This window comes from Ceratotherium simum, chromosome 21 (genome assembly GCF_057802395.1).
Source record: "Ceratotherium simum simum isolate JZ-2026a chromosome 21, ASM5780239v1, whole genome shotgun sequence".
NCBI classification, from domain to species: Eukaryota; Metazoa; Chordata; class Mammalia; order Perissodactyla; family Rhinocerotidae; genus Ceratotherium; species Ceratotherium simum.
The window spans coordinates 42,137,869-42,161,709 of NC_141920.1; the positions used below are offsets into that span (position 1 = coordinate 42,137,869).

General features: G+C 38.8%; 1 protein-coding gene across 1 annotated transcript in view; it reads left to right on the forward strand.

Moving 5' to 3' along the window:
• The window catches only part of LOC101401682 (ADP-ribose glycohydrolase MACROD2), a 776,405-nt gene that overhangs the window by 265,125 nt on the left and 487,439 nt on the right, over positions 1–23,841 (forward strand). The window contains exon 3 of the mRNA XM_087445636.1: positions 19,196–19,269. The gene's annotated coding sequence lies outside the window, so the exon portion shown is untranslated. The remainder of the gene's footprint in view (positions 1–19,195; positions 19,270–23,841) is intronic.

The window sequence follows — 23,841 nt, forward strand, 5'->3', positions numbered from 1 at the left end:
GATCACCCATGCTCTCTTTTTCTTCTCTAATTTGGGCCATATAGATTACTCCACCATCCTCTTTCCTTTTCTCTCAAACTGCCGTTGCCCATTCCACTCTGGGCTTTCTCTCTTGCTAAGCCTGCCTGGGGAGGAGGCCAGGATCTCCACAGTTCCTTATTTCCTTCTTATCTCTAAAGAGAAACCCACAGGTTCTTTAAGTTTTCATGGTTTTCTGCTAATCATCATGGTATGGTCACAATTCGACATAGAGGGGCACTGTGAACCTTAAGAAATATGTCAAGATTGCAATTATCCTGGACTTGGTCTGCTGTTTCTAACCCTGCAGAGGGGTAAATTACGAACACATAGGGCTGCTTCACTCAGCTCCCCCGGGGCAGAGTTCACTCGCCTCCTGCCTCTGGGCCCACCCTCTTGGGCAGACTCTGCAGTGTTGATGGACCCCCCTCCTCCATCGCCACGATGGCTCCTCCACTGCTTTTTCTCACCTTCTCAGCTCCCCACATCCCCATGTGCCGAGGGAATTTTTTCTTTCTTAATACTTACTTTCTTTTTTTTGTAGTACAAAAATAATAAGTATTTTGAGAGTGATTATCACCTTCATCTCTGCTGTAGACAGATCAGGAAGTAGGAGTCCCCTTCTCAAACTTCGGTTGTCCACTTGCCTTAGGTGAGTGCTAGGCATTCATAAGGGCAGTCACACTGGGCACTTGTGCCCCATCCACTTGGAATGAATTTTTTCACAGCTTCTCCTGAGTCAGAAGGGAAGATTTAAATAAATGTAAATCCATGTGTAACCAACTCCCCAATCAAGATGTAGAACATTTCTATCACTCTAGAAAGTTCCATCATGACTCTTTTCAGTCAATCTCAGCCCCCCTTAAAAAAAACATTGTTCTGATTTCTAATGTCTTCGCTTAGTTTTGTCTGTTCTTGAACTTCATATAAATGGAATCTTGCAGTATAAACACTTTGGTGTCTGACTTCTTTCATTCAAAGTACTGTTTTTGAGATATGATGTATCAGTAGTCCATTCTACATTTTTTATGTAAATAGAATGCTTATTATATAAGTCAGAAATGTGCCTGAGTATAATTATGACACGAAATGCAATGAGCAGTACCAAAGGGAATTCCTAATGTCCATGAAAAGTGCTTTGTAATTTCAATGTGTTATTAAAGCCACTATTGACAGTATTACACAAAGAAGAGTTTTGCCTCTGATAAAACGTTCCTTAGTAATAACCAGGCCTCTGTGCTTGACAGGATTGGAATTTTACGTATTTGCTGTCACACAGGAATTGCCTCAATATCAATTCTAAAATGTGCTTCTGAATTTAGGCTTCCAAAAGAACACTAAAGCCACTGAAGGATAAACTGTCATTTAGAAAATATGCTAGAAACAGCAGCAGGAATGTTCATCTGTCAAAGCTGGGAGCTGTTTATTTTATTTTATTTCTTAATAGACTATTTTTTAGAGTAGTTTTAGATTCATAACAAAATTGAGTGGAAGCTACAGAGATATCCCATGTACCACCTGCCCTCACAGGCAAACAGCCTCCACCACTGTCAAAACCCTGCACCAGAGTGGTATGTTAGTTATAATCAATGAACCTACATTGATGCATCATTATCACCCAAAGTCCATAGTGTATATTAGGATTCACTCCTGGTGTTGTACATTCTATGGGCTTGGACAAATGTATGACGTGTATCCACCATTATAGTACCATAAATAATAATTTCACTACCCTAGAAAGTCCTCTGTGCTACATCTATTTATCCCTTCCCCTTCCCCTAATCCCTGGCAACCTCTAATCCTTTTACTGTCTCCATAGTTCCAGGTGTCATATAATTGGAATTATACAGTATGTAGTCTTTTCAGATTGGCTTCTTCCACTTAGTAATATGTATTTAAGGTTCCTCCGTGTCTTTTCACAGCTTGATAGCTCATTTCTTTTTACCACTGAATAATATTCTGTTGTCTGGAGGTACCAGAGTTTATTTATCCATTCACCTACTGAAGGATGTCTTGGTTGCTTCCAAATTTTGGCAGTTATGAATAAAGCTGCTATAAACATCTGTATGCAGGTTCTATTTTTTTTTTTGGACGTAAATTTTCAACTCCTTTAGATAAATACCAAGGAGCCCAATTGCTGGATCATATGGTAAGAGTATGTTTAGCTTTGTAAGAAACTGCCAAACTGTCTTCAAAAGTGGCTGTACCTTTGCATTCCTACCAGCAATGAATGAGAGTTCCTGTTGCCCCATGTCTTCACCAGCATTTGATGTTGTCAGAGTTTCAGATTTTGGCCATTCTAATAGCTGTGCAGTGATATCTCATTGTTGGTATAACTTGCCATTCTCTGATGATATATGATGTAAAGCATCTTTTCATATGCTTATTTGCCATGTATGTATCTTCTTTGTTGAGGTGTCTGACCAGGTCTTTTGCCCATTTTTTAATCAAATTGTTCATTTTCTTATTACCGAGTTCCAGGAGTTCTTTGTATTTTTTGGATAGCAGTTCTTTATCAGATAACGTCTTCTGCAAATATGTTTTCCCTGTCTGGCTTATCTTCCATTATCTTGACAATTTCTTTCACAGAAGAGAAGTTTTTAATTTATCAATTCTTTCTTTTGTGCATCCGTTGGTGTTATATCTAAAAAGTTATCACCATACTGAAGGTCACCTAGATTTTCTCCTATGTTATCTCCTAGGAGTTATATATGTGTATATATATATATTTATATTTATATATAATACTCATATAAGTATTTATACTTAATTAAATAAATTGTTGCTATTATTATTTTGAATAAATTATTATCTGTTGGATCAATTAAGAATAAGAACAATAAATTTTTTTATTTTACCTTCACTTATTCCCTCTCTAATGCTCTTCCTTTCTTTATGTAGATCTGTGTCTGACATATTTTCCTTCTCTCTGCAGAACTTCTTTTAACATATCTTGCAAGACAGATCTACTGGCAACAAATTCCCTTAATTTTTATTTTTGAGGAAGTTTTTATTTCTCCTTTCCTTTTAAGGATAATTTTGCAGGGTGCAGAATTCTGAGTTGATGATTTTGTTCTCTCAACACTTTAAATATTTCATTCCCTTCTCTTTTTGCTTACGTGGTTTCTGAAAAGAAATCAGATGTAATTCTTATCTTTGCTCTTTAATTTTCTGCAGTTTGAATATGATATGGCTAGGTGTAGGTTTTCTGTTTCTTTGTTTTGAATTTATACTGCTTGGTGTTATCTGAGTTTCTTGGATCTGTGGTTTGGTATCTGACATTAATTTGAAGAAGTTCTTAGTCATTATTCAAATATTTCTGCTGTTCCTTTCTGTTTCTTCTCCTTCTGGTATTCCCATTATTTATATGTTACACCTTTGGTAGTTGTCCCACAGTTCTTGGATATTCTGTTCTGGTTTTTTTCAGTCTTTTGTTCTTTGTTTCTCTATTTTGGAAGTTTCTATTGACTTCCAAAGTTTCTATATCCTCAAGCTCAAATTCTTTCTTCAGCTGTGTCTAGTCTACTAATGAGCCCATCAAAGGCATTCTTCATTTCTATTACACTGTTTTTTGTCTCTAGCATTTCCTTCTGATTCTTTCTTAGAATTTCTGTCTCTTGGCTTATACTGCCCACCTGTTCTTATATGCTGTGTACTTTATCCGTTAGAATCCTTAGTACATTAATCATTCCAATATCTCTACCATATCTGAGTCTGATTCTGATGCTTGCTCTGTCTCTTTAAGCTATGTTCTTTGCATTTTAGTATGACTTGTAATTTTTTCTGGATAGCTGGGCATGATGTACAGGGTAAATGGAACTGCAATAAATAGTCCTTTAGTAGTGTGGTGATGAGGTGTGGAGGGAAGGGAAGCACTCTATAGTCCTATGATTAGGTCTTAGTCTTTTAGTGAGCCTGTGCCTCTGAACTATGAATACCACAAGCACTGCTTAGTTTTCCTCTCTCCCCTTGTAGGTGGGATAGGATGACTAGAGTGGGTTGGAGTTGTGTATTTCCCTTCCTGCACATGGATGGCTAGAGCTGGCTGGAGTAGAATATTGCCATTCCCCCAGGTAGGTTAAGCTCTGGTAAAATAGTTTCTCCTGAAGGCAAGTCTTGTTAAGAACATAGTGGCATATTTCAAAATAGTTCCTTTTCCCCTCTGCCCGTAGGAAGTGCAAGGGGATTTTTCTTTATATTCACTGTGAGAAACTGGTCAAGTTCCTGGAGGTAAAACTTACAAAAGTGTGAGGGGCTGCTCTAAGACCAGGCCCCCCTGGAGTTTTTCACTCTTAGGCTTGTCTACTCCAAGCTCCAACAATTCATCAATTATAGTGTAGGTTTTCCTACCCTGGTACTGCTTGCTGTGGACATTTCTGCTCAGTGGTTTCTGCTCTGGTAAGTTCTGATTCTCTGTATTCACCTGTCTGTCTCTCCAATTTGGGAGACAGTGGTTTGCTCTGTGACCTCACTTCTCTGATGGGTCTAAGAAGAATTGTTGATATTTTCAGTTTGTTCAGTCTTTCACTTGTTAGGAGGCTGTGACAAAAACCATTCTACTTTTTACATGCCAGAATGACATTCTACTTTTTAAGAAGAAAAATGTCAGATGTTACATAAGTGAAATATTGTCCACACATCTACTTTATTTTTCTCTCAGGAATACCTGTGAGTGTACACAAAAGTTTCAACTTCCTAAAGAGATCCATCAAAATAAATCTTTAACATTTATGTTTAAATGGATATTTATTCCTACTAAAAGCACATCCTAAACTTCCTTTCTTGCCCCAGCAGATTGTCATGGCACATTACAACTTCATGCTATCTTGTGTCTGCTTACTACAGCTCAAGCAGGAGAACAAATTGATTTCTGATGAGAAATATGCCCTTCTAGGATTTCATTATTCTACCACAAACTTAGTCTAGAGCTCATGGTTTGTGAAATACTGTCATTCACGATTAAGGCTAACAATGATGAGCATTGTGGGAAATTTGCATTTTAAAAAGCAATTTTCCTGCTTTACAATTCTGTGGCTTATTTGGTCTCTTCATTCTTCTGTCATTCCTCAGATGCTGTCTATCCTGCAAATGCCTCACTGTGGTTAAGAGGAATGAGCCAGGTTCTTTCTGTTTGAGGGAAATCGTACATGCATCACTTCCAATTACATCTCTCTAGACATTTTCAGGAACAGTATCTTATGTTTGGGTAAAACTTAGAAATCCAAGTCAAGGGATGTTCTAGGTAGAAGAGGAAAAGATCATATATGCAATGAATCAGAGTCGATCTTCAGGCCATGCCAAATTCATTTTAGATTCTTTAAAGAAATGTATTCATATTACTAAAATGCTGTGAAATGCAGAATGTAGTGATTTGAGGGTCTAATTAGTAAGTTCTTTGAGGTTTGATACTTTACAGCAAAGATGGTACAATTCCATCAGAGCTTTAGGTATAAACGAGGTCATTTTGTTAAAACCTGCTCATCTACTACCTGTTTCTCTTACCAAAAATTATGTTTTCTAGTATCAGGAAGGGATTCTAGGAAAAAAAAAAAAAATAGGTAGTGTAAGTCTGCTTCCAAGTTCTTGAGAAAAACAGTGAGACCGTACTTGATCTTGAGAATTGAACACACCTATGCTTTAGGTTGCTACTCTGTGGCATATTGAAAAGCCTGGAGCTCCCAGCTGGGTTTCCAGGCCTCAAGTGCTGAATAGCATTCTTGTACATTTAGGCTTTCTTACATCTTTAAGGAAATAAGAAAAATATAGGGAAAGGAGACTAACAGGAAGGCCTGTGAGGGGCAAAATATGTGACTTATACAATTTAATCTTAACAAGAAGGTAGTCTTATCCCCATGATACAGGTGAGGATATTGAAGAATAGAGACAGGTTGTGCTCACACCTACTGCAGTTTTCAGGGGAGGATGCAATATCTGGTAGGTCTGACTGCAAGACCTCTTCTTTTTTCCTTATTTCAGGGTTTCTCTTAAACCAATTCCCACGCCTCTTTGAATTTCTTAAACTGGTATGCAGCATTTATTATGTATATGACATTTTTATCCTGGACAGTCAATGGGCGAAGCCATATTCCAAAGACAGCAAAGACCTACATAAGAATAAAAACCACTCCTGAGGGCTCAGCATCCTCAGTGGGATTTCAGAAAAAGCATATGTTCACCAGCACTGTCATTTCTCACTCAATGTATCAGTCAGATTTTTCTGCATTACAAACAACCTCAAAAACCCAGTGGCTGACAGCAAATGGCCTTTATTCTCTTATTCACGGTTCTGTGGGTTGGCTGTGGTTTAACTGATGGAGGCTGGGCTTGCCCTGGCAAACTTCGATTGCAGGCTCCTGTTGGGGCTCAGGTCTGTTCTACCTGTCTCATTTCAGGAGCCAGTCTGAAAGGGCAGCAGCTACCTGGAGCATTCTCTTTTTATGCAGTAAGGCTTTTATTTTACTTTATTTTTTTAAACAAACAAATAATGTTTATTTTCCTCCCTATGCATTCATGTATCATTAGAACTATTACACCTAGTAGAATCTCAACCATTATGTTAAATACTACCTCAACCAAAGTAACCAATTGTTATTTATAACAGACATGTAAAAAAAAATGGAAGATGGAAAACCAGGAACTGTCTTGAAATGTTCTTCCCATGAGCACACATTTCATATTAATTTACAAAATTGATTTTTATTGCAGTAACATTGGGTTATAACATTGTATAAATTTCAGGTGTACATCATTATACTTCTATTTCTACATAGATTATATCATGTTCACCACCCAAATATTAATTACAATCCATCACCCCACACATGTGCCTTATCATCCCTTTTGCCCTTCTCCCTCTTCCCTGCCCCTCTGGTAACCACCAATCCAATCTTTGTCTCTATGTGTTTGTTTTTTGTTGTTTTTATCTTCTATTTATGAGTGAGATCATATGGTATTTGACCTTCTCCCTCTGATTTATTTCACTTAGCATAATACCCTCAATGTCCATCCATGTTGTCACAAATGGCTGGATTTCATTGTTTCTTATGGCTGAGTAGTATTCCATTGTGTATATATACCACCTCTTCTTTATCCATTTGTCCCTTGATGGGCAGCCAGCAAGTGCTTTTAAAGCCTCATATCTGCTCTCATCCCATTGTCACATGGTGAAACTCAACATCAGTGGGCAGGGAAATAAACACTCCACCCACAGGGACAGGCTCTGCAAGGTCAGATTCAGATGGCAAAGGATATGGTGATGAGGAGTGACTAATTGAGGTCTCTTATGTGATCCAGCACACTCAGAAACTAAACTGCCAAAAAGAGACACAGCAATCTAACGGTGGCATTACTGCTCACATCAAACTTGAATCTATGTCCTCTGTCTTAACACAGAAATTTTCAGAACTTCTCACTTGATATCTTTTGGAATGTCTTTGAAAATGATATTCAGGATGATGTCCTCCAGTGGGTTTTAATTATGTCAAATAATGTGGGTTTTTTTTTTGCTGAGGATGATTCTTCCTGAGCTAACATCTGTTGCCAATCTTTCTCTATTTTGTATGTGAGCCCCCGCCACAGCATGGCCACTGACAGATGAGTGGGGTGGATCCACGCCTAGGAACCTAACCAGGCTGCCGATGTGGAGTGCACTGAACTTAACCACTAGGCAACCACGGCTGGCCCTCAAATAACGTATATTTGATCACAAAAATATATCAAACAATGTGTTATTTTAAATCACAGTCTTTGTCCCTAAGAATGCGTTAATCTGTCTCAATCAGCAAAGGAGTGGCTGCCATTGTAAATTCTATCAAACCAACTGGACCAGCCCTATTTAGGAAAACTCCACATGTTAAAATCGAGAGACTAGTTCAGACACACCTCAGAATGTAGAGTGTTATAGCCAAGGTCTGTCCTGACATTCACATCTGAAGAGGAGAGATTCTCCATGTGAGTGTTCATCATGGGGAGTTGGTTGGTCACCGAGAAGCCTTTCAGAGGAATTCCTGGAGTTATGAGGGAAGTTTACAAACTCAGAGAACTTGACTAATCATTGAAGATTAAAAGCCAATAATCAGAAGCTTTGGGGACTAACTTTTCTTCTTCCACATTGGGGTGGTCAGGGTTAGTGCTTCTGGGAGCTGTGATGGCAGCATTCAGTGTGGCTCCCTCAGGAGAATCTAGCACCTGTCTGTGCAGGTGGGAGCATAAAAGATTCTTGGGACAGAAGTGGTTTAATGCCTGTGAGTCAGTGACAGATGAAGCTAAGAGACCCTGTATGCTGATGTGTCCCTGAGAGAGGTCCTGTGCTCTGCCCCATCTTGGGGGTAACAAAACCCCAAGAGATGTTTATTGGACCTAAAGCCAAGGGAACTTAGCTCTCATTCCCCCACATCATGCCTTTATGTTGTGCCAAGGTCACATGCATGGGGTGTCTTGGCCAACAGATACCAGAGAGCAGCACAGAATTAGTTCATTTCCTGCCCTCCAGTGAGAGGGCTGATTTTCCTAGGCCTCAGGTGGCATAAAATCAGTGCAGGATTCTAGGGAGCCACACAGCACACTGGAGCAACTAGGTATTTCCCATATTCCTAAATACAGCATGATACTTTATTGAGCACATATTTTGCTTTGAGCACTGAAGGTGCAAAGGTAAATAGGACAAAGGTAAAAAGGGCTCTGCCTTGCAGAGCTTATATTCCAGTGAGAGAGACACGTGATAACCAAGCACATGGGACAGATTGTAATAATAGCAGTCAAGGGCTCTGCAAGCCAAAGTAGGGAGTTTAGACTTTGGTCATAAGTGTGGAGCAAGCCACTGGGATCTCCTAGTGTGGACATGACACCATATGCTTTATGTTTAGAAAGATCATTGGCTACTAGGGCCATGCACCATAGAATGCCACCAGCTCAAAAATTAGAAACTGCATTTTCACCTCCCAGTAGATCCCTATATAAATCTTTTCTACTCAAATGGGATGTCCTCAATGAACTCCCTTGATTACTCTTGTAGGAAAAATGTTCTTTTAAAAAATAATTTTAGAAAAATTCTATTCCAGGCGATTCTATGAGATTTTTCATCTCCTTTCTCAGGAGACTTATTCAGGGTTAGTAGGAACAGCTTGCATAGAATAGAATTTGTTTCACGAGCCATTTCTCAGGTCATTATTACAATTCCTTAGGCAAAAGATCATTTTAAAAATACCTCAGAAATAGACACTGGAGCTCATAAGTTTGAGAAGCTGATGAAGCTCGCATAGATTGTAACCTTGTGTCGCATAAAGATGCAGCTCATTCATACCTGCTTTGCAGAGCAGAGAAGACAACTTGAAAGGAAAACTTCATGTTTCACAATTTTTTAAATAGATAAAAGCAAAAGTAACTCAAGGCTGAGGCTGGATATAGTAGAATTTATGGGGTATCGTTTGCTATGGCACACATAATGTCAAGTGAAATGAAAGAATGGGTTTGAAGAGATTAAAACGATAAGAAGTACAGAATTTCCCTTCTCTCTTTTTATATTATGACTAATCCTAGAGGCCCTGCTAGGAAAATCAGTGCTAAGTTGAATAAAATAAAGGAAGGGGTGAGGCAGGACCACGGGGAGAGGCGTGCTGTCACAGAAGTTCTGTTGTGAGCCAGTGAGCTTCAAATTTACAGATTCTTGTCTGGAATGGTGGTACCTAAATATTGAGGGGTAATTGTGTCATCAGAACCCAGCTTTTGTGAATTCCCAAGGGACTTGTTGGGCCCCACCCCTACTCTGCAATGAAGACATTAAATGGCAGACTGGTTGCTGCCACCCGAGAAAGAGGGCAGAACATCAGTCGCCCCAGGTCTATTGGGTGTGGCCCGTGCAGGAGGCAATGTGTACCACACTCTGAAGCATGCTTTCTGACCATAAGTCTTCCAATTTTATTTCCTTTCTTTGGAGCTTGAAACAGTGTTGCCCTGGTACTGGAGTCTTTGAAGGAGAGGCATTATGGTATGTTCTATCCATTCTATGGAGATGTGAGGATGAACAATGTGGCAGGCACTGGGCTAGGGTGCGGGTGGAGGGAAATCAGGCAGACCCGGGCTTGGGTACTGGCCTTGCACCCTGCTAAAGCTCTCTGAGGGCTGCTTTTTCTCTTCTATAAAATGGGAAAGTTTATATACATCTCAAAGGGAGTTTTGAGGGTTTGGGCTATTTTATGTGGAAGCCAGAGGAAGCAGGGCTCCTAAGGACAGCCTAGACTCTCACCCCATGCCCACCCATGACCACATGCATTATCACTGCTTCCTCTTCAAGAGGATGCTAGTCCAAACCACATTAGTGAGTGATACTGAGTTTACTACAGCTCGTATGACATAGTCAGACTTAACTTTGCACACCTGTTGGTAGTATTTAGTGGCAAATTAACCATCTTTGACCCCTCCCTCAATACACTAAAGTCACTGTCCATTCATAGACCAACCCATCTTTGTTACTCTTCTCCCTTCTTTTCACTGGGTTGTTGTGAAGATTAAATAAGATAATACATGTAAATGCTAAGTAGAGTGACTTGTACATAATAATTGCTCAATAAATGTTAACAACAGCAGTGGCAGCAGCAGCAGCAACAACAATTTACTATTCTTTCAAGATTTCTGTCTAGTGGGGCCAGGTTTACATGCCTGGCCTATATGACTTCTACACTCCCCCAAAGTAAAATGTTACTAGTCATGCATCACTTAACGGTGGGGATATGTTCTGAGAAATGTGTCGTTAGATGATTTCATTGCTGTGCAAACATCATAGAGTCTACTTACACAAACCTAGAAGGTACAGCCTACCACACACCTAGGTTATATGGTACTAATCCTATGGGACCACTGTCGTGTACGTGGTCCGTTGTGGACTGAAATGTCCCTGTGTGGCACATGACTGTGTGTTGTGCTTTCGTGCTGACAGCCAGTGAGCTCCCCGACTCTTTCCCCACATGTCAGTAAGTAATTTATAAAACATTTCTCTACTGTGCATTTGCCAGAGATTATAACTAGAAAAGTTTAGAGAAAGAGTGTTATCAAGGTAAGACGTGACACTTCCTTTTCTCAAGTTCATGGATGTATGTTGACTGCTGTCATAGTCCAGCTTCCCCAAAAGCAGATTCAAAGGCAAGAGTTTGGGTGCAAGTAGTTAATTTGGGAGATCATTTCAGGACAAGGAGTGGGGAAGAGAGGTAGATAAAGAAAGGAAGCCAGTAAAGAATGTGTTATTGAGTGATTTGCCACTGTGGACAACTGGAGCTTACTCCCACCGGGCAAATCTGGGCAACTGTGTAGAGCATGCAGCCCAGCGTTAACCCACCCGAGGGTGAGCGAGCTGGGGCATTTGTCCAACAACTCTTGTTACTCATTGGTTGAAGAAGGCCTTGATTCCCTGACACTTTGGACCTGCCCCACATATGGGCAGAGGGAGCTCTGGACGCCAGACAGAGCCCTCAGGTAAAAGGCTGCAGATGCCAATGGTTGTAAGTCAAGCCAGTGTGCAAGGATGGCATGTACCGAGGGGATATATGTGGGGCATTGTCAGCATCTGCTATGGTTATTCAACTTATTAATATGCCACATTATGTATATATACACGTATAACAAAACCTGCCTTGTCCTTCTAAACTACAGCCCAGTCTCCACCATCTTAGTGACAGACTGTGGCCACCTCACTGTTGCTTACTGGGGTGCCATTTTGCTCTCCTGAGGGAAGCCAATGACACCCTCGTTAGCATTCTGCTGCCGTGCTCACTGCAGTCACAGGGGCCAGTGCCACTCTTATTACTTTACCTGTTTTATGTTTTGTGAAGCTCAGCCTTTAGCTAGAATTGTCTGAGTGGCTGCTCTAGCAATTGCTTAACGGTGAGGCTCCTTCAGCTCATTTCTCTCAAGTAATTTGATTTCATCTTGCTATCAGAATTGCTTTTATGGGTTAGAAAGAGGCCTAGGGGGAGGGGATTGATGGAAAGCAGTTTTTTAGAATAAAAAAAAAATTTATTGCCCTATACTTCCCCATGCCCCCAACACCCTCCCTCTATATCTGTCTACCTCTGCTTCCCACCCGGGACAGGTGTGTCTGTGCGTGTGTTCAGGGGGGATTGGTGAGGAATGTTTTCTGAGAAAAGCACAATTCATTTCACACTTTATCTCCTTTTACCTGAGCTTGTATAGTATACTGTTTCATGTCCCTTTGGTCCCCACACCAGAACTTTTATGGTAAGATGGAAAAATATTATGGTTATACTCTCCAAAAAATCAAGCAAAGTGTAACTTTGCATTGATAGTCAATGTTGACAATCCCAGTTCAACTGATGTTAACATTTCAATAAACCCAGTGACAAATCCCTCTCATTTAGGACAGTCAGAGATGTTCATCAACACTGAAAATCCCACGTTTAATAACTGCATAATATTTTTATTTTACTTGAGTTTGTGTGTGAGTAGAAAAAAAGGCAGCATCATGCTTTCCTCATTAAAGACTTGATGGGGCGGGAGAGCTCAAAAGTGGACGTGAATTTAATGTGCAGAGTTCAAGGAAGTTTGATGTTTTTAACTACTGCCTCTAACTTCCGGATATTTGTAGCAATTCAGTACCAATTTGGTGCTTATACTCACTCTGAAGGCTGGTTATTACGACAAACACTTTCTAAATAATATGCAGTATACATGAGGATTTATGATTCCATAAAATTGCTAGTATTTTATCACAACTTTGGGCCAAGTCCCTTGCTGGGTGGGGTGAGAGTATGAATTAAACACCCTTTGAGATAAAAACAACTACAGAAGAAATTGTTCAGCTGAAAATAAAGTGATTCAGTCCATAAACAATAGGTTTTAGATTTATGAACTTTGCCTGCACATTGGTCTCTAGATTGTTTTCTTCTTACAACTACTAGAAAGGCATCCATGATGAAAGCAGAGGTGGCTCCTGGCAACTGGGCTAGAAGGGGTGTTGGGGAAAATGCAGGAGAGAGAAGGCCTTCGCGATTGTAAATGGTAGATGGGGTTAACATTTTAAAGCATGGCTTAATTTTACCTGGTATTATGTTCAGGTTGATTTTTAATTTTTTGTAGTAAGAACCTCTTTGAAATAATTGACTTAAGGCATTACCATACACCTCTCTGTGATGTGGTAATCTGTAGCTACAAGCAGACCCTCATTTTAAGTTTAAAACAAAAGCTAATCCATTGCTTCTGCCTCCAAAAAGACAATTTTGCTGGCAGAGTAAGTCATATCTATCTTTATTTTAGTAGAATATGCTAAAGTTTCAGTAGAACATGTTTGAGTTTCATATCAAGGGAACAATATTCGTTTCTACAACATGGGAACCTATGGACAAAGTTAAAGGTATTGGGGAATTACCAACAGCAAGAAAAGAAACAAACAAAAAAACCAGAGAGGAAAATTGTCTATGGCAAGGTCAAAACCAGATTCACTCCAAATGTGTTGAAAAGATTCCAGGTTTTCAATAATTCCAACAAATAGTTCAGTGGCATGGTAGAACCTTCAATGAGTTTTCATTGCTGTATGTTTCTGCAATTTGATTAAAAAAGAAATATTTGCTTAATAACTGAATGAAAGGAAAATGTCTGCCTAATGAATTATTTGATGTACTGTGGATGAAAACCATTGCAAACTCAACTTGCTATTTTACTTTTTCCCTCTTTTGTTTAAATTGTGCTGATGTTCTGTTGACAGAGTTTGTCCTCTCTTGGCTTAAGTACTCACTGCTTTATAGGGAGAAAACAGGCAGGTCATAAAACTTGTCTGAACTTCTAGCTATAAAATATATTGATTAGTTTAAAGCTCTTCTTAATGGCTTTAAATGTGCTCAAGAAAATATAATCAGTAACTACATATTGACATGCTAACTAACTAAATAATACTTATTTTAAACTTTCATACATATACTTCTAGTGGGAATGTAAATTGGTCCAGCTGCTTTAGAAGACTGGCAGGATCTATCAGAGTCAAATATCTGCGTAACCTATGGATCAGTAGCCCAACTCCTGGGTGTATACTCAACAGAAACAAGTGCTTATGTTCACCAAAAGACATGTGTGAGAATGTTCACAGCAGCTTTACTTATAATAGCCCCAAACTGGAAACAACCCAATTGTCCATCAACACTAGAATGGGTAAATAAATTGTGGAATATTCATACAATGGAATGCAACACTACAATGAAAAAGAATGAGCTGCTGCTATATGTAATAACATGGATAAATCAGGCAGGCATAATGTTGAGCAAAATATAGACAAAACAGAGTGCACATTGTATATTCATGTATATGTAGTGTAAAAACGGGCAAAACTGACCTATGATAATAGAAGAGAGAATAGCAGTTACATCGGGGGTAGATATTGACTTGGGACAAGGCAGCTTTCTGGGGTATTGGAAATGTTTTATATCTTGATTTAGGTAATTGTTACATGTATGTATATATGTAAAAATTCAGCAAGCAATTTAAATACAAATGTAAACAAAAAGAAAAAATCATTTATGTGTTGTGTAAGTCAACTTTGACATTTACAACAAAAGTTAATTTTAATAATCCATCCTAATGAATAAGGAGCTAAGCTTTGGAATGCTAGCAGAAGAACAGATTCTGTGCACACCTGGGCACACACACACAGCTTCCTGCATGCCTGGCCCTAAATTGTTAATGGCTTGTTCAGCCTCATTGACCCTCATACTTGGAAGAGATTTTCTATACCATCTAATTCAATGATTGATCTGAAGCTTGTCTGCAGCCTTCCCTCTGGGTAGCCATTCTGCTTTTGTGAACAAAAGTCCCCTGGTGACCAGAATACGGTTGTGATCTTCTGAAGCAGACCTTACTGTCATCAGGAGCCCATCGCTGGGCAAAAATCTATCCTTGTGTATTTATTGGTCTTACTTATAACCCTTGGGGTCTAGCAGTTTAGTGGACAAAGGATTGTGCTGTTGCTGTTTACTCTGAACATCATAGTTTATCTTGTAAATATATGCCCACTGAAAGCAGATGTACTTTCAGGGAAATTTGTCTTGATTTTTTTCCCCCTTTTAGTTAATTACAGCATATCTTCCCACCAGGAGCTACGTTTTCTCGTATACATCTTCTCAATAATTTTTCCTCAGGAATGAAATACGATAATGTGGATATATCCTTCTATTTGCACATCTTCTCAGAATCTCTTCACCTTCCCCATATTCTAGGGCTAAACACCCTTGTTCTCCCAGTAGTTAGCCTTTTCTTACTGTCAATACAAAGATTCACAAGTCTACAATCCATTCATTCATTCAACCCATATTTATTGATCATCTCCTCTGTGGCAGCAGTGTTTTTGGGATACAGTGCTAAACAAAAACAGATGTGGTATCTGCCTCTTTAGGGCTTTCACTCTATTAAGATTAATCAAACATTTACATAAATAAGTATAAAATTGCAACTATGATGAGTGCTGCAAGGGAAAGCTACATGGTGTTATGAAAGCACAAAATAGGGAGTCAACAGTGTCAGAGAAGCCTTCCTTGGAGAATTGGTCACTGAGAAAAAGACAAATAAAAGTTAAAATAAGTTAGGAAAAGAGGAGAGAAATGTCATTTCAGAAAGAGGAAACAGCGTGAGCAAGGCCTTATGACAGGAAGGCAAAAGAGAGCATGCCACACTCAAAGAACAGAAAGAAGGCCAGTGTGGCTGGAGTGGAGAAAGCAAAGAATGATACGGTGTGAGACGAGCCTAAAGAGACAAGAAAGAGTCAGCCTATTCAGGGGAGAAATGTTTGCATTAATTTGGGGAGTGGCTTGAGGACAGAGTAGGCTTAAATGTTTGTGAGGGACATTCCTTGGAAAGTAGCTGAACAAACAAACTAAAGAGAGAAAATGTTTTGAGAGAGAATTGCTTAAATTAGTAATTTTCAAATGGAAACGTTACATCAAGGTCCCGGGTGTAATCTAGGGAGAAGGAGGAATGGAGATTGTTGTCAAAAATGAGCAGTTCAAGAAACTGGCAGGCCAGGTGCTGGGTGGGTCCTCCTCTTGGATGTTAAAATCATCCAGGGTTATGGCAAGCGCTGAGGTGGAAATGAAAACCGTGACTCAGTGCCAGAGTCTTTGATGAGTGTGGGAAAGTGACCAGGAGGTCACAAATAATTGAGAACTGACTGTAGTTGCCATGGTTCTATAAGAACTTGTATAACTTCTCCAGGGGGAATTACGTCTTCTAAAGGTTAATGCTGATGGCCATTGCAACTGAGCGTGATTACAGTATTTATTAGCTTTATATAGCCCTATAAATTTATGATTTAAGTACTTCTTAAACATATCAAAAAGTTGGAGAAGAATTTTGTGGGAAGAGAATAAATAGGGGAAACTAAGATACAAGTCTAGAAAGGCCTCTTGGGGTGTGTAATGCCAAGTTAAGGTGCTAAAGTTTATTGTGTAGGAGCTGAAGAGTCAGCAAAGGCTGCCATTGTTTTGTGTAAGGATGTGGTGTGATGATAACTATACTTTAGGAAGAATCACTTGGAAGTGCTGTGCTGGATAGATTGTAGAAGAGGAGAAGACCAAAGGAGCACAATTATGAGTTGACTGCAGGTGTCAGGGTGAGGGCTCATCAGACCTTAAATGAGATCAATGGGAAAAGAAGGAAAGGAAGGGGTGGTGTAAAATATTTCAGAGGGACAATGTCTTTAGGACTCAGTTACCAGCAAGGAAAGCAGTCACATATGGTGGTGACTAGGAGAGAAATAAAGCCATAGGCAGAAACCAGAAAATCAGGAAAGAGTTTCACTTAGTGGAAGAATACACATTATTTCTGGTTCTGGAGCACATCAAGGGGAGATATCCAGGTGACTACAAATGTAGGTGCTAAACTCAGGGAAGAGGTGGCCTGAAAAAGCCTTCTGTGTTTAACCTAGAACCACAAATGCCCATCCTGGCCTCCTTCTTTTTCTTTACAGCCCACAGGGACTCCTGCTTTCTTCCCTCCTTCACTTTCCCTCACCTTCTCCGTTAACTCCTTGCCGCTCACAGCTTACTTATGAGGACAATGTCTCCTCAGCTCCCCACATTATAGTCCCTCTCCCCAAACATTCTATCATTTCCTAGAAAGCCTCCCCTTTCTTGCTTAGTTCTCTTCATTTGTATCCCCACAACCCTCATGCGCTTGTCGTGCTGCAATGCGGTTGCCTCTTGTCTATTTTCTCCTCCAGGCTTTGGGCTTTAGAGGACAAGGACTCATTAAAAGTGCATATATATATATACTCTTTTCTAGTTCAATAAGAATTTGTTTAATGAATTAGCTAATTGGTAATTAATTAATTAACAAGTTTTGCTAATTTTAATGGTTTTACATTTTGGAGCCTTCATTTAAGGGAATGAATGGGATGAAACAATTCAAAACAAATTCATAATCCCAAATGTTGTAAATGAATTTACAAAGTTTAGAGAACTTGTGCACATTTTTCCTATGACAGTGGTTCTCTCTGGCTTATAAACAAAAATAAATGGAGCTCGGCCCTGCTTTATTTTGTCCCCCTTCTTAATGCACTCTCTTAACAAAGCGGGTAGAAACCCAATCAGAAAAGCAACATTTATTCTTGAAAATGGGGGCAAACACCTCCTCTTTCTTACTCCTCTTCTCTCACACATTTTCTTTGAAGTTTTACTGAGATTTGAACCATTAGTATGAACTACTGGAAGATGTATTGGCCTTCCAATAAAACTGGGTCTTTTAAATCTTGGATCTCTCCATGACAGCAACACCTCTCTCCTGAATCTACATGGACAGTGTCAAAGGAGCCTCTCTGACAAGACGACATCCTCATAGACGTGTTGATGGATGATTCTGCTGCTGGTTAAAGCAGAGGGTATAGAGGGAAAAGAGGGCTAAGTTTAGGATGCTGGGAATGGTATACATTTAATGCATGTTTCTAGAAAAAGGAGCCAGGGGAGATCAAAGAGGTAGGAGGAGACATGGAACAAAGCAGTATTGCAGAATCCAGGAGGAGAATCCGCAAATCCGTAGAGACAGAAAGTAAATTAATGGTTGCCAGGGGCTGGGTGCTGGGGAGTGACTGTGAATGGGTAAGAGTTTCTTTTGGAGATAATGAAAATATTCTGGAATTAAAGGTGATGGTCGCACAACTTTGTGGACATGTGAAAAACCACTGAATTGTATACTTTAAAACAATAAAAAATAGGCTTAAAAAAAAGAAAATCCAGGAGGGAAGACATATTGAAACATGAAAAACTAGTCAAGCATATCTAATTCTGGAGAAGATGAAGACTGATTGAAAGGCTATGGATTTGGTGATTAGGAAGCCAGTGATGAGCTTAAAGAGAGTAGTTTCAATAGAATAGTCACTCCCATCTCTTCTTTCTGCCCCATATATAACTTATGAGGTTATTCCTTCACATATTTTTAATCTCTATTGGCAGAATGTCTGATGATTCTGCAAGTTCAGGAATGTGTTTAGTTTATATAAGCTAAAGGGACATTCAGGATGAGATTTAGACATTCTGATTATGTGTGCTCATGTTCATTGGGACATAGTACAAGTGTGTCATTGTTGCTGCCCTTCTAAAACCAACCCATCCTACAAAATCAGATCAGTTCATGTTGTGTTAATCTCAAACATCATCTCAGATAGCCCTAAACGGAGAAGGCGTTACCTTCTTTGAATTCTGACAATAGCTTTCAGTGATATGGCAAGTTGTTTGCTCTGCCTTGTGTCAGTTCCTTGGTGGAGTACTGCTGGGCTTGTGACCCTGGGTCAGCCATATGTTTTCTCTGAGCCATATTTACTTGTCTTGTAAATTGAGGGTAATAAACCTTAATCTGAGCACTTCTTATAAGAAAATTATATGAAAGTGCTTTGGAAGCTATGAAGCAAATGTAAATATATTTTTAATTTATGTTGTTGTAGAATTGAAGAAATGTTTAAATCCTTTATTGCTTTTTAGCTCTAGACTGGTGTAGGATCAGCCCCCTTAATGCCTTACATGTAGGATCACAGGCTTCACATCCATGTATACCTTACTAAGGCCTGCCTTGCTCAGTACTAATTGGTTGAATTGCATACTGTTTAAATGAGAAAAATCCAGTGTCTTTCCATGATTGACTTCTCTATGGCCTTCTTCTGCTTTTATTAATTTGTTTTATTCTGCTCTTCATCTAGGTTTCCCGAATGAGCCTGCTGCAGTCATTGCCCTCAGCACCATTAAGGAATGGCTGGCCAAGAATCACCATGAGGTAGGGGAAACAACACAATCAGGGAACATTTGAGATGGTATAATTTGATCCTCTATTTCAGAAAAACAGATAAATTTATTCTATAAATATCAAGTAGACCAGTCCTTGGGCCAAAGATAGCTGACCCTGCTTCATTTGGATTACATGGATGATTAAATATTTTCCTGTAATGAATTGACTGAAGGGATTATATTGATTGGTTTTGGTGATAAAGATGGGCAGAATGATCAGATTCATTTAACCATGGTCTCATTTTTACATCTTTAGACAGTATGGGTTTTCTGTGTAAAAGAGAGAACAGGATGGATTTCATTAAGATTAAGAATAAAGGATCATCCTATGGTATTTTTCTTAAAAACGTGTTATCTTTGTTGACAGAGGATTCCTGGTGTACAGTAATTTTTTCATATCCTGAGCTCTCTTTATTTATTACTAATCACTGAGTGTGAGATTGGAGTGGGCTTAAATAATTGATAGCTAAATCGTCATGATCAGGATTTTTTATGAAACTAAATGCTTCTATCAGAGTATTCATCATGCCTCTTATTCTGCTTATTTAATAAGATCTTCGGGATATGTTTAATGATAAATAGGAGAATTACTCAAGCAAAGAAAGCAATACAATAACTGGAGACTTAGATTTCAGAGGTTTGGCAATTTATACACTATAACAGCAAATAGGTTTCATATAATGCACAATCTTGTGCCTTTTTCCACTTTGTTTTTCTCCTCTGATATTCACATGGGTGCTAAAAAGAATTTTATTCCATTTTGTGACTGACCAGGAATTTAGCTTTCTCCTTGGGTAGGATATGGATTATTTGGAAATATTTGTGTATGCAAATAGGCTATGGGAGTTTCCTAATGAGAGATGGCTCTTGGTGCCTTTGTGTGTTTAAAGTGTCTTTTGCTGCTAATTACTATAATTTCAACATTTCTTAGGTGGATATGAACATTGTTAATCTCAAGTAGAAGTAAAGACCACGTGGCCAAACATAACCATTTTGGTGCTTGCTCTTTCTTTCCCTCTTACTTTGAAAGGTATACATTGCGTATGACAACTTCAATTTAAAGGATACCTTTAACAACCTCAAAGAAGCAGAATAATAATAAAAAACCTAAAATAGCCAGTTTACAAAACATGTCTTTGACATGTATTATTTATTGTCATAAAAAAATCTTATGAGACATCTGGGATAGAGATTGTTATCCTTATCCTCATCCAATATCAAAAGGTTAAATGACATACTCAAAACTTCAAATTCGCAGGGCCAAGACTCTGACTCAGCTCTCCTGACTCCAACAGCCATTCCTCCTTGGAATGCTCTGGAGCCAGGGAGAGAACTTCAGTCCTTTTGAAAGCTGGTGTCTTCAATATATCTTTTGATCATAGTAAATGCTCTTCATCTGGACCATCTGCTTTGCAAAAATGTAGAGTATTTCAGGAGTAAAAGTTGATAACTGAGCTAGTGTATTGGTGCAAATCCATCATTTTCACTAAAGCAATAATCCAAGGGTATTCCCCACTGATGGAAGTTCAGATGTGTCACCTTGGCATGTGATGGAAATACACATAACCACACAAATCATCAAGGAGATGTTGCATTTACAGCTCATTGGTGAATTCTACTGATGGATTCTCTTCTAGTTAAACTATTCAGAAAAATTATTTTCCATAGAAATTTGTTAGCTTAGTGTTTCCCACTTAATAGTTTTTCTCCAATTTCCTTACTAGCCTACTCTATTGAGTCCTTATTTTGCTTTCATATTTTTGTCTTTCTCGTTTCTTGGGCCCATTGTAGAAAATTTAGATATTTTGGATTGAGGAACACAACTTAGTTATTGCCATTGCAGCTTTAAACATATCCTGTGCTGATTCTCTTTTAAAAGGCTACTTGTTTTAATGTGCATTGGCTAATTTAAACAAGCTAATTTGAACAAGTGAGGTTTTACTTAATAAATGAATTATAAGTGGTAGGGCATAAAAGCTATATAAATTGATTTTATAGCAGTATTTTTATTTATTTTTGCTGTTAAAAAACAAACTAGGTTAAGAACTTATGAAAGAGTATTACTTCTTATTCAGTTATCTCTTCATTGCAATATTGTTTTGACATTCTGATTGTTTAAGCTATTTATTCTTCAATTCACTCACTTAAATATTTATTGAATTCCACTAAGCACCAGACACTTTTCTAGATACCAGAGACAGAAGATCAAAAACCAAAATCCTTTTCTTATCATGTTCATAGTCTAGGAAGAGAGAAATGAATTAAACAAATAAAGAAATGAGATAAATCAAAGAGTACTTTACAAAATCAAAAAGGGTAGTTGGATAGTCAGTTATCGGGGGATGTCGTTTCAGATACTGTAGATACTGTTCTGTAATCTTGGGACAAAGATTTGTATGAGGGGGGATCAAGCCAAGCCACAGATATCTTGAGGTAGAACAGTCTACACAGAAGGAACAGCAAGAGAAAAACCCTGAGGGGAGAATGAGTTTACTGTTTGCAAGCAACGATAAGAGAGACAATGTGGTTGGAGCAGAGAGAGAAAACAATGGCAGGAGACAAATAGGCAGAGGTCAGATCATAGAGTGTTGTGGTTCATGGAGAGATTTTGATTTTTCTTCTAAGTTTAATGAGAAGTTGAGGGTTTGGGAGAGGGAGTGGCATGATGATCAGATTCACCTTTAAAATAATAATAAAGTTTTACTGCTGCATGGAGAATGGAGTTTAGAGATGTCAGAGTAGAAAAAAAGAAGACCTATTGAGAGGCTCCTGCAGTAAATCCAGGCAAGAGATGAAGGTTCTTTGGAAAACAATGATGGTGGGAAAGGAGGTAACAGCCTCAAGTTTGGAATATAATTTGACAATAGAGCCAACAGGACTTGAGGATTGTTATCAGTTAGGATAGGCTAGCTTATGCTGCAGTTGCAAACAATTTCCAAATCTCAGTGCCATAAAATAGCAAAGGTTTATTTTTGCACACACTATTTGTATATCTTGAGTCAGTCGAGGGCTCTGGGTGAGTCAGGAACCAGGCTGACAGATGCTCTACCATGTGAAGTATCATCGATCACGTGACAAGAAAAGATAGACAATCAAGTAACAGCTCTTAAATGCTTCTAAGAAAGAATGACACACATAACTTTCCCTCTGCACATTTTCCTTCTGGACATTTCATTGTCCAGAGCAAGGTACCCAGGAGACAAGGAAATGCAATTCTCTCACATGTTCAGAATAGAGAGAACTGGATGTTGATGAAAAATAGTAATGTGTCTCATATTGGTAAGTCAGATGTGGTACAGTATGTGGGTAAAACAGAAGAGTTGAAATGACAACTAGGTTTTTGACCTGAGCACATGGGTAAATTTTAGTGCGTTTACTGTGAAAACTGGTAGATGAATATGCTTATATGAAAAACATAAAGAAAATGAGAATTATGTTGCACACAGTTAAGTCTGAGATGATTTTAGATATATGATGAAGATTTCCGATAGACTGTTGGCTATTTGAGCCTGAAGCTCAGGAGAGAAGTCAGAAAGAAAGACATGGTAAAATTGATCAGATTATTGTAAATTTAACTTGGGTTTGGGTCTTAGTTTGAGATTGGTTGCAAGAAATAGAAATATACTCAAGCTAGCTTATATAAAGAAAATACATTGTATAAATGAAATATATTAAAAAAGCTTGAAATTCAAGGGCTGGAACTAGAGCAAGATCTCATGAGTAACCGGAATTACAAACTATAAATCCAACAAGAAGAAAGATAGTTAGTTTTCATTCTCTCTCAACCTCTCTGTCTCAATATCTTTCATATCTGTTTCATTATTAATTTTTCTTGCACATTATCTTCCCTGCTCATTTACCTGCTTAACATGGCCCCATTATGTATCTACCCATTCATGGGTCAATCAACCCTGCTTGAAGTAAGACTGGGGTTGAGCTTGATGGGCAAAGTTGCATCTTCTAGGACGCTCAGCTGATCAAGTTCTTTGAAATTTTCTTTTAAAACAATTGAGGAATCTACCTAATGTGATTCTCCCATCAGTGTCCACACCTCTCTCAGTCAGATAAGCATATGATTCAATGGTGTGCATCTTCATCATTTTTGACAGTCATATACCATAAATACTAGATGTGATTAGTGAACCTTCACATTTAACCATTTACTTGCTCTCTGATTTCTAAACCATAAGGAAAAGACACTTCTTTTTTTCAAAATAATAGTCGATTTGGTTCTATTTAACTACACAAATCACCCGCAACTTGTGTGGCTGGACATGTCCACATCCAGGAGGCCTCACTGGAACACTTGGGCTCAGTGGACAGGATGAGAAAAAACATGTTCTGTCATCGACCACTCACTTGTTTTATTTGCCCAAAGTCTGAACTGTGAGGGTGCTGTTGTCACCATATATTTAAAGGGACTCAGGGACTTGAGGCAGGGAACCCAGCTGAACAAATAGTACAGTTGTCTCTGACCGCAGTCGCTTGAGTGGGAGAGACAGAGCAGCGCTTTAATGAATAAAATAAGGAGAATCCTCAAGAGGATATAATTGGGGCACAA